This window comes from Piliocolobus tephrosceles, chromosome 3 (genome assembly GCF_002776525.5).
Source record: "Piliocolobus tephrosceles isolate RC106 chromosome 3, ASM277652v3, whole genome shotgun sequence".
NCBI classification, from domain to species: domain Eukaryota; kingdom Metazoa; phylum Chordata; class Mammalia; order Primates; family Cercopithecidae; genus Piliocolobus; species Piliocolobus tephrosceles.
Window position 1 is genome coordinate 51,029,595 of NC_045436.1, and position 11,436 is coordinate 51,041,030.

Consider the following 11,436-nt stretch of genomic DNA (forward strand, 5'->3'; position numbering starts at 1 on the left):
GGAGTTAGAGATACAGAATATGAAATAAAATACCATTACTATGGAGAGGAATATCAATTGCAAACGATGTTCTGCTCCAAAAAATATGGAGACAATTATGCATTTGGGCTTTTGGTTCAGATTATTCCATGTTTAACAAGTGAGCTAGCTTGTTTTCCCTAAGTGCTTCTAGGAATTCTCCTTAAAGAAAAGCACAAAATTAGGAATATACGAGAGTGTAAGGACTTAGAGGTCAAATATTTAAAACTGAAAATTAGTTAACTTAAAAATGGTTCAATAAATTCCATTTAGAATGCTGCCCTTGAGATGTGGCTTATTCCATTTACTTTTAATATTTCAGATTATATGTTGAGAAGTGACATTGACTTTAAGTTCTAAAGGTGAATGCGTAATTTAGTTATGCTTGATTTCGAAGAATGTGCCTCATAACTTGAGAGCTTCTCATATGTGTTTTTAGTTCTTTTAAAAAAAATTACAATGAAGTCATACCTTGGAGATATTGCTGGTTTGGTACCAGACCGCCACAATAAAGCAAATATTGCAATAAAATGAGTCACCTGAATATTTTGGTTTCCCAGTACATATAAATTTGTGTGTAAATTATATATTCACACTATATCGTAGTCTATTAAGTGTGCAATAGCATTATATCTAAAAAAAAGTACATATCTCAATTAAAAGTACTTTATTACTAAAACTTGCTAATGTTCATCTGAGCTATCAGTGAGCTATAATAATTTTGCTGGTGGAAGGTGCTCCCTTGATGTCGATGGTTGCTGAAGGTTGGGGTGGCTGTGGCAATTTCTTTCTTTTTTTTTTTTTTTTTGTTGAGACGGAGTCTCGCTCTATCACCCAGGCTGGAGTGCAGTGGCCGGATCTCAGCTCACTGCAAGCTCCGCCTCCCGGGTTCCTGCCATTCTCCTGCCTCAGCCTCCTGAGTAGCTGGGACTACAGGCGCCCACCACCTCGCCCGGCTAGATTTTTGTATTTTTTTAGTAGAGACGTTTCACCGTTTCACCGTGTTAGCCAGGATGGTCTCGATCTCCTGACCTCGTGATCCGCCCGTCTCGGCCTTCCAAAGTGCTGGGATTACAGGCTTGAGCCACCGCGCCCGGCCAGCAATTTCTTAAAATAAGACAACAATGAAGATTGCTGAATTGATTGACTTTTCCTTTTATGAAAGGTTTCTCTGTTGCATGTGATGCTGTGTGATAGCATTTTACTCACAGAAGAACTTTCAAAATTAGTCATTGTTCTCAAACCCTGCCACTGCTTTATCAATTAAGTTTATATACTATTCAAAATACCTTGTTGTCATTTCAAAAAGTTCACAGTAACATCATCAGGAGTAGGTTTCATCTCAAGAAACCATTTTCTTTGCTCATTCATTACAAGCAACTCCTTCTCCATTATTTTATCATGAGATTGCAGAAATTCAGTCACATCTTCAGGTTTCACTTCTAATTCTAGTTCTCTTGCAATTTCTACCACATCTGCAATAACTTATTCTACTGATGTCTCGAACCCTTCAAAGTCATCTATGTGAGTTGGAGAAAACTTCTTCCAAATTCCTGTCAATGTTGACATTTTGACCACCTCCCATGAATTACCAGTGTTCTTAATGGCATCCAGAATAATGAATCCTTTCCAGAAGGTTTTCAATTTACTCTTTCCAGATCCATCAGAGGAATCACTATCTGTGACAGCTATAACTTGATAAATGTATTTCTTAAATAATTGAATCCCTGAATAGACCAATAATGAGTTCTGAAATTGAGGCAGTAATAAATAGCCTACCAACCAAAAAAATAAAAAAGCCCTAGGACCAGACAGATTCACAGCAGAATTTCCATCACAGGCACAAAGAAGAGCTGGTACCATTTCTGGTGAAATGATTTCAAAACATTGAAAAGGAGGGACTCCTCCCTAACTATTTCTATGCGGCCAGTATCATCCTGATACCAAGACCTGGCAGAGACACAACAACAACAAAAAAGAATACTTCAGGCCAATATCCTTGATGAACATCAATGCAAAAATCCTCAATAAAATACTGGCAAACCAAATTCGGCAACACATCAAGAAACTTATCCACCACAATCAAGTTGGCTTCATCACCAGGATGCAAGATTGGTTTAACATACACAAATCTATAAAAGTGATTCATCACATAAACAGAACTAACAACAAAATCCACATGATTATCTCAATAGGTGCAGAAAAAGCCTTACATAAAATTCAACATCCCTTCATGTTAAAAACTCTCAATAAGGTAGGTATTGAAGGAAAATACCTCAAAATAATAAGAGCTATATATGACAAACCCACAACCCACATCATACTGAATGGGCAAAAGCTGGAAATATTCCCCTTGAAAACCAGCGCAAGACAAGGATGTCCTCTTTCATCACTCCTATTCGACATAGTATTGGAAGTTCTGGCCAAGGCAATCAGGCAAGAGAAAGAAATAAAGTGTACCCAAATAGGAAGAGAGAAAGTCAAATTGTCTTTGTTTGAACATGACATGATCTTATATCTAGAAAACACCATTGTCTCAGCCAAAAAGCTTCTTAAACTGACAAGCAACTTTAGCAAAGTCTCAGGATATAAAATCAATGTGCAAAATTTGCTAGCATTCCTATACACCAACAACAGGCAAGAAAGTAGAGGGCCAAATCATGAAAGAACTCCCATTCATAAATGCTACCACAATAAGATACCTAGGAACACAAGTGAAGGACATCTTCAAGGAGAACTACAAAACACTGCTCAAAGAAATCAGAGAGGACACAAACAAATGGAGAAACATTCCATGCTCATGGATAGGAAGAATCAACATCATGAAAATGGCCATACTGCCCAAAGTAATTTATAGATTAAATGCTATTGCCATTATACTACTATTGATATTCTTCAGAAATTAGGAAAAACTGTTTTAAAATTCATATGGAACTAAAAAAGAGTCCAAATAGCCAAGACAATTCTAAGCACAAAGAACAAAGCTGGGGGTATCATGCTACCTGACTTCAAATGATACTATAAGGCAATAGTAACCAAAACAGCATGGTACTAGTACAAAAACAGAAATATAGACCAATAGAACAGAATAGAGACCTCAGAAATAAGACCACACACCTGCAACCATCTGATCTTTGACAAACCAGACAAAAACAAGCAATGGGGAAAGGATTCCCTATTTAATAAACGGTGCTGGGAGAGCTGGTTAGCCAAATGCAGAAGATTGAAACTGGACCCCTTCCTTAAGCCATACACAAAAATTAACTCAAGATGGATTAAAGACTTAAGCCCAAAACCTTAAACTGTAAAAACCCTAGAAGAAAATCTAGGCAATAGCATTCAGGACATAGGCACAGGCAAAGATTTCAAGTGTAACAAAAGCAAAAATTGACAAATGGGATCTATTTAAACTACAGAGGTTCTGCACAGCAAAAGAAACAATCATCAGAGTGAACAGATTACCTACAGAATGGGAGAAAATTTTTGCAATCTATCCATCAGACAAAGGTCTAATATTCAGAGTCTATAAGGAACTTAAACAAATTTATGAGAAAGAAACAACCCCATTACAAAGCGGGCAGAGGACATGAACAGACACTTCTCAAAAAAAGACATACATGTGGCCAACAAACATATGAAAAAAAACTCAACATTACTGATCATTAGAGAAGTGCACATCAAAACTATAATGAGATACCATCTCACACCAGTCAGGATGGCTATTATTAAAAAGTCAAAAAACAACAGATGCTGACAAGTTTACAGAGAGACAAGAATGCTTTTACACTGTTGGGAGTGTGAATTAGTGCAACCATTGTGGAGAACAGTGTGACAATTCCTCAAAAACCTAGAAGCAGAAATACCATTTGATCCAACAATGTTATTACTAGGTATATACCCAAAGGAATGTAAATCATTCTATTATAAAGATACATGCACGGGGGTATGTTCATTACAGCATTATTCACAATAGCAAACACATGGAATCAATATATATGCCCATCGGTGATAGACTGGATAAAGAAAATGGGGTACAAATACACCATGGAATACTATTCAGCCATAAAAAGGAAGGAGATCATGTCCTTTGTAGGGACATGAATGGAGTTGGAAGCCATTATCCTCAACAAACTAATGCAGGAACAGAAAACCAAGCACTGCATGTTCTCACTTATAAGTGGGAGCTGAATGATGAGAACACATGGACACATGAGCAGGAATCACACACAGGGGCCTGTTGGTGGGGTGGGGGTGGGAGAGCATCAGGAAGAATGGCTAATGGATGTTGGGCTTAATACTTAGGTAATAAAATGATCTGTGCAGCAAACCACCATGGCATATGTTTACTTATGTAACAGACCTGCACATCCTGCACGTGTACCCCTGAACTTAAAAATAAAAGATGAAGAAAAAAAAAGTTAAAATAACTCCTTGATCCATGGGCTGCAGAATGCATGTTGTGTTAGCAGGTGTGAAAAAATTCTCCTTGTATATCTCCTTTAGATTTTTTTATGACCAGGTGCATTGCCAATGAATAGTCATATTTTGAAAAACATTTCTTTAAGTAGTTGGTCTCAACAGTATGTTTAAAGTATTCAGTAAATATTAAAATATTAAGCCATGCATAAACAGATGTGTTATCAAACAGGCATTGTTGTTAGGTTTACAGGGCACAAGCAGAATAGATTTACCATAATTCTTAAGGGCCCTAGATTTTCAAAATGGTAAATGAACATTGTCTTCAACTGTAAGTCACCAGGTGCATTAGCCCCTAAGAAGAGAGTTACCCTGACCTTTGAAGCTTTGAAGCCAAGCATTGACTTCTAGCTGTGAAAGTCCTAGATGGCATCTTCTTCCAATAGAAGGCTATTTTGTCTACATTGAAAATCTTTTTTTTTTTTTTTTTGAGATGGAGTTTCATTCTGTCACCCAGGCTAGAGTACAGTGGCGTGATTTCGGCTCACTGAAACCTCTGCCTCCCGGGTTCAAGTAGTTCTCCTGCCTCAGCCTCCCAAGCAGCTGGGATCACAGGCACCCACGACCATGACTGGATAATTTTTGTATTTATTTAGTCGAGACAGGGTTTCACCATGTTGACCAGGGTGGTCTTGAACTCCTGACCTTAAGTTATCCACCCACCTCAGCCTCCCAAAGAGCTGGTATTACATTCATCAAAAATCTTTTGTTTAGCATAGCCACCTTCATCAATTATCTTAGATTTTCTGGATAATTTGCTGCAGCTTCTGCGTTAGCACTGCTGCGTCACCTTGCACCTTTACATCATGAAGCAACCTCTCTGCTAGTTGTAAACTTTTCTTCTGTAGTCTCTTCACCTCTTAGTCTTCACAGAATTCAAGAGTGTTAGGGCCTTGCTCTGGATTAGGCTTTGGTTTAAGGAGATGTTGTAGCTGGTTTAATCTTCTATCCAGACCACTAAAATGTTTTTCTTATCAGCAATAAGGTTGTTTCTCTTTCTTATCATTTGTGTGTTCACTGGAGTAGCACATTTAATTTCCTTTAGGAAATTTTCCTTCGCATTCACAATTTGGCTGTTTGGCACAAGAGGTCTAGTGTTCAGCTTATCTCAGCTTTTGACATGCCTCAATCATTAGGCTTAATCATTTCTAGCTTTTGACATGTCATTCTTCCTTTTATTTGAATACCTGGAGGCAATTGTGTGGTTATTAATTGGCCTATTTTCAATATTGTTGTATCTTAGGTAATAGAGAGGCCTAAATAGAGGGAGAGAGATAAGGGAAGAGCCAGATAGCATAGTCAGAACACACACATTTATTAAGGTCACTGTCTTATATGGGTGCAACTTGTGGTGCTCCAGAGCAATTATAATAGTAACCTCAAAAATCACTGATCACAGATTACCATAACAGATATAACAATAATGAAAAAGTTGGAAATATTTCAAGAATTACCAAAATGTAACACAGAGACAAGAAGTAAGCAAACGCTGTTGGAAAAGCGGTGCTGATAGACTTGCTTGACATGAGTTGACACAAATCTTTAATTTGTAAAAAAAAAAAAAAAAAGGCTGTATCTGTGAAGTACAATAAAGCAAAGTGAAATAAATCGAGGTGTGCCTGTATATGTGTTCTCATTGTAGATGATATATACAATGAAGAGTATGCAAAACAAAATGCTAAGCCTCTCTTCTGCTTTCCATCCTTCTATTCTATATTCTTTCCTAACTATAACTCCTATAACTAGCGTTACAGATTCTTGCATCTTCTTTCTATTTATGATTATGGATTCATACACATTATGTTATATGAAAACTTCTACATACACATATATGTCTATTAGAGTTCTCCAGAAAAACAGAACCAATAAAAATACACACACACACACACACACATGTATGTGTCTGTTTATATATGTACATATATGTGTGTATATGCATATATATGTGTGTATGTGTGTGTGTGTATTTAAAAAACAGTCACGATGTTTTGTTCAACAATGGACCACATATACAACAGTGGTACCATAAGATTATAATGAAGCTGAAATTTCCTGTCACATAAATACTTATCATTATGTTACTATTTCCTTACACGATTCAGCACAGTAACATTTGTACAGATTTGGAGCCTAGGAGCAATAGCCCATCACATGTAGCCTATGCTATTGCTCCTAGGCTCCAAATCTGTACAAATGTTACTGTCCTGAATAGTATGTAGTAGGCTATATCATCTAGGTTTATATAAGTACACTCTATGATGTTCATACAATGGCAAAACCACCTAATGATGCACTTCTGAGAATGTATCCCTCTCAGCTGATGTGTGTGTGTGTGTTTGTGTGTGTGTGTGTGTATACACTAAAGCAATTTATAAGGTATTGGCTAATGTAATTATGGAGGTTGAGGACTCCCATGATCTGCTGTCTGCAAGCTGAAGACCTGGAAGGCCAGTGGTGTAGTTTGAAGATTTGAGACCTAGAGAGCCAATAGTGTAGATTTCAGTTAATGTCTGAAGATGTGAGAGCCAGGAGTATTAAGGGCAAGAGGAGATTGATGTTCCAGCTCAAGCATTTAGGCAGAGAGGGCGGGCCAATCATCCCTTCCTCTACCATTTTTTTCTATCCAGAGCCTCAGTGCATTGGATGATGCCCATCCACATTGGGCAGGGTAATCCTCTTTACTCAGTCTACAGATTTAAATGCTAATCTCTTTTGAAAACACTCTCATAGACACACCCAGGAATTATGTTTAACCAGATACCTGGGCATCCTGTAATTCAGTCACACTGACGGTAAAATTAACTATCACGACATAAATATTTTAAAAATACATGGGATTAAATATGTAAATTTTGGTCTGTGATTTGCAACTTGCTGTTTTTTTTTTTTTTTTTTCTTAGTATCATGCTGTATTTTTCTGTATTGACCTATTTAGGGTCACCTCTTTTTTTTTCAGTGATTGTATAGTGTTCCATGACATGAATGTGTCGTAATTTATTTAACCACTCCCTTTTTTTGTGATCATTAGGATGTTTCTATTTTCTTTTCTTTTTTAGCATTTCAAAACAATGACAAAATTAACATAAATGTGTGTGCATCTTTTATGTATTTAAAAGAGAATTTCCTTTGGATAGATTCCTAGAAATGGAATTGCCCAGTCAAAGAGCACACACGATTTAAGACTGGATAAATTCTGCTGGAGTTGATATTCAGCTGGTGTATACTGGGGACAGTGTGTTGGCAGGACCGTAACAACTGGTGGTAGCTGACACCTGTTAGAGGAGCTAATGCCTGTGCCAAACTGGATGTTAAATTCTTGAATTTTATTCCTGACATTGCCTTTCATAAAGATTTCATTAATGTATACTCATTTCAAAAGTGTACAAGAATGTCTGTTTCTTGCATTTCTCACACATAGTTAAGTTTTTTTAACTGTTGCCAATCTGAGAGATAAAAAATGATAAAAAGGGTGTTGCTGATCAATAGGTAAGTTTCAGTTATGCAGGATGAAGAGCTCCCAGAGATCTGCTGTACAACATTGTGCCTGTGGTCAGCAATACTGTATTGTGCACATATAAATTTGTTAAGAGGGTAGATGCCATCCTAAGTGTTCTTACCACAATAATACCCACCCCCTGATATTTTATTTTAAAACTTTATATTTCCCTAATAATCGGTGAGGTGGTTTCATCTCATAAGTTTGTTGGTCATTGTTGGTTCTTCTGGGAATTGCCTATTCATTTGTTATGTTATTTTCTACTGGGCTGTTTGGCTTTCTTTAATAAAAGGTCAGGTAATTTTTATATAGTATAGATATTAAGCTTTTGTAGAATATGCTACAGATGTTTTTTCTCTGTCAGTCACTTGTCCCAGAGTCAGTTTTTAGTCTTTTGTCATAAATAGGCTTTTAATTTTTATGAGCTAAAAACTCTCAGTTTATCCTTTAGGACATTTCTGCTTTATGGCTTGCTTAGGGAGGCCTTTTACGTTCTAAAGTTATAGAAACATCCTTCTGAATTTCCCCTTAACAAATACACACAAAAGTTTAGTTCTTTAATCCATCTGTAGTTTGTAAATGCTGTACGCAATGTTACAGCCCTAGTTGTGGAACTGGGATCTAAATTTATTTTTTCCTTACAAACAGTTGATTGTCTTATGCCATTTATCGAATAGTCCATTTCTTCCCTTAATTTGAAATATCAACTTTATTATAAATTTTATAACTAAAATTCCCATGCATGTGTGGGTATGCTTCTGGTCTCTATTCTACTGAGTTGTTTTTTGATTTCTGCATGATACCAAATTGTCTCAATTAGTAGAATATGTTAGTATGCTTTGCTGTCTGGAAAGCGGTATCTGCGGATGCTCAGTATAAACTTGGACTTTTTCTTGATTTAATTGTGTCTTCATATCTCAATTCTCAAAAACAGTGCTTTTGTTTTTTCCACTATTTTTCAGTTTTCTAGCTTTCAGCAGCTGAATTCTGATTGTACTCACTTGTCCCCAATGCTTCAAATTTTTCATTGTTTTCCTACTTAAGTTGATATTTCTGGGCACAAGTGACTGCCTCTCCTCTGGCTAAGTCTTTTATTGGTGGAGATATTAATGAATTAAGTTATAAATAAGAATATTTTTTATAAAATATTATGAAATACTATAATTGTGTATAATATTTTATGATGTTACAAAATATTATTAGTTTGAATTTTTAGGTTCACGTGATTCTTTTTGCCAGCCATGTAGTATTAAGAATGAGTCATAACTTATTCATCCACTCTACTTTTAGTGATTGTTATATTTGCCTCCATTTTTCAAAATTTTATTTTCCAAATAATGATGAAAAAAATCAATGTACATACATCTTTGTGCACTTAAAATGAGAATTTCTTTGGGATAGGTTCCTAGAAATGGAACTGCTGGGTCAATGAAATAAATGTCTGCATTATTCAAGAGCAATTCAAGAGCAATGCTAATTACATTTAAGATGGCTAAGTCTTTTCTTCCTCGCCCTCTCTTTTTGAGAAACTAGCTCCCAAGTAACAATGAGGTTGAAGACAAAAATGCAGAAATTTACTTATGAAACTCTAGGACAGAAGTAGAACCTGAAATCACCCTAAGTGAGGATGAACAGGTGATGGAAGGGTGGAGGCCGAAATGGTAGAGCCAGGGAAGACAATGTGGGCAGGGAGAATGGTGGCAAGAGAAAAGCTGAGTCCTCGAGGCTTTGAGAGGCACAAGGAGAACTGAGCCAGAGCAGCTCCAGGCTTGCAGCTCAGGCAAATGGAAGGTGGAGGAGATCCTGACTGAGCACAAGGGGACTAAGTAACTGGTGAGGCCCCCACCACCTCCCAAGCGGGCTCCCAGAATGCCTGCAGTTTGCTGCTGGCAGAGGAGATTGTGGTGTCCTCAGAGTGAGCTGTCCTAGGAGAAAAGACCTGACAAAATAGGCATTTGAAGTCTTGCATGCACTGACACCTCCACCAAGTTTCAGACACGTGTTTATCCTTACATATCTCAAAATCCAAATCTGTACTCTATTTTGCCTCTTAAATCTGCTTTTTATACCCATTTTGACAGTAATACTGCCATCGGGCTAGTCTCTCAAGCAGGAAAACCCGGTCAGCATTGATTTCCTCTTTGTACTTCTCAATAATGGAGTCTGCTAATTTTCAGTCCCTAAGAATCCTCCACATCTGTGAGGACAACTTCCACTTTGGTACATGGTACAGAATCTCTCTGCAAGCTGATTTAACTAGTCTCCATCTTTCAGTCTGGCCTCATTAAATCTGTACTCTGTAGCCTGCAGGCTGCTGTACCTAAAATGAAAATCTGATTGTCATCCCCAGCCCTGCTCAGAACCCTTGGGCTGCTGTTCTTACTACCTATGGTGCTCCCTCCCTCAAGCCCTGTGAAGGGTTCTAAAATTGTATATGCTCCAGTATAACCTGAATAGTGATCTTGAAATGCATATTCCTGGGCCCATTTTAATTCAGTAAACGACCCTAGATGATTCTTCGCAAATGTTCTTGGCTTATAATAAGAAACTGGGGACTACAGCATCCTGTCTAAATTCCTTAGCATGACATACATGGCTTTTAATACCCTGCTTTTGCCCACCATTTGTCGTCTTACTTTCCATTTGTTTGTGTTTCAGGGTTATCAAGCTGTTATTTCTCCTCCAGTCATACCATTTTGTTTCATATCCTTGTACATGGGACCCTGTTTTCCTTGCTTCAGACCTTCAGTGTCTAACTCAATCGCAAGTACATGAAACAGGGGTTCTTAACCCTGAGTAAATGGCTCTGAGAATCTGTGATGTTACTGAAATTAATATGCAATATTTTGTGCATTTGAGTGTGTGAATATATATAAATGCATCAATGCAAATATCTAATTTATCTATAAAGACATTCTTTCAATTGTCATCAGATTCTGAAAGTGGACCATAGGCCCCCCAAAAAAGAGTAAAAGTTCCTGATGGAAGGATATAAATAACATTTTCTTGAATTCATTTGAAAAAAATCCATTTGAATAATTAATTTTTACTCAAGCTGACACAGTTGATGACTAATGTGTGTGTGTGTGTGTGTCTGAGAGGATAAAACCAATATAGTTCATTTAGATGAGAGTAAGATCTGTTCACTGGTAGCTTTAATGGCATCTACTTATTCTGGTTTCAGTGGGGAACTAATGTGTATTTTAGAATAAATCAGGCCAAAAATACTTGCACATGTCCGATATCCATTAGAGAATAAAAGTTTTATTTTGTTTTTTTAACTTAAAGTCCCTAAATAATTGATTCTGCTCTTTTCCTCAGTGTGCGGACTAACAGGATTGATTCTTTTGATTGACTTAACTCTGTTCCAGATCAATAGAACAATACAATTGGCGTTTCCACCACTGCACTGACTGAATTCACTGGCTATTTTGGTGCTGGAGAGA